A 1,031-nucleotide genomic window follows, 5' to 3' on the forward strand; every position below is an offset into this window, starting at 1 on the left:
TAACCTAACTTAACTTCACCTAACCTGACTAACCTAATCTAACTTAAATTAACATTACCTAACCTAATGTAACCAAACTTCACCTAAATGAACCTAACCTATAATATCCTAAATTAACCTAACCTAAATTAAGCAAAGCTGGCCTAACCTAACCTAACATAACCTAACTTAACCTAACCTAACCTAACATAACGTAACATCACCTAAACTACCCTAAACTAACACTAACAACCTAACCTAAATTAACCTAACCTAACCTAACTTAACCTGACCTGACCTAATCTAACCTAACTTCGCCTTACTTGAATTACATTCAAGTATCGATCAGTCAGTGGAGCCGAGGCTTGCTGGTTTTTCCCATCCTTCACAACCCAACCGACACATATACACACACACACATTCTCTCTCTCTCTCTCTCTCTCTCTCTCTCTCTCTCTCTCTCTCTCTCTCTCTCTCTCTCTCTCTCTCTCTCTCTCTCTAACTCCCTTCGTGATTTCTGGCATCTAGCCAAAAAGTATCTCCAATAACTTTGCTGCTTCTTCTTTCCCTACTCTATTTCAACCAGATGGCACCACTGCTATCGCATCTATTTCTAAAGCTGAAATCTTTGCTCAAACCTTTGCTAAAAATTCTACATTGGACGATTCTGGGCTTGTTCCTCCCTCTCCTCCACCCTCTGACAACTTCATGCCACCTATTAAAATTCTTCGCAATGATGTTTTCCATGCCCTCGCTGGCCTAAACCCTCGGAAGGCTTATGGACCGGATGGGGTCCCTCCTATTGTTCTCCGAAACAATGCCTCCATGCTTGCACCTTGCCTATTCAAATTCTTTCAGCTCTGTCTGTCAACACTACCTTTCCTTCTTGCTGGAAGTTTACTTACATTCAACCTGTTCCTAAAAAGGGTGACCGTTCTAATCCCTCAAACTACCATCCTATTGCTTTAATTTCCTGCCTATCTAAAGTTTTTGAATCTATCTTCAACAGGAAGATTCTTAAACATCTATCACTCCACAACCTTCTATCTGAT

The sequence above is a fragment of the Scylla paramamosain genome, chromosome 17, assembly GCF_035594125.1.
Source record: "Scylla paramamosain isolate STU-SP2022 chromosome 17, ASM3559412v1, whole genome shotgun sequence".
Lineage (NCBI taxonomy): Eukaryota > Metazoa > Arthropoda > Malacostraca > Decapoda > Portunidae > Scylla > Scylla paramamosain.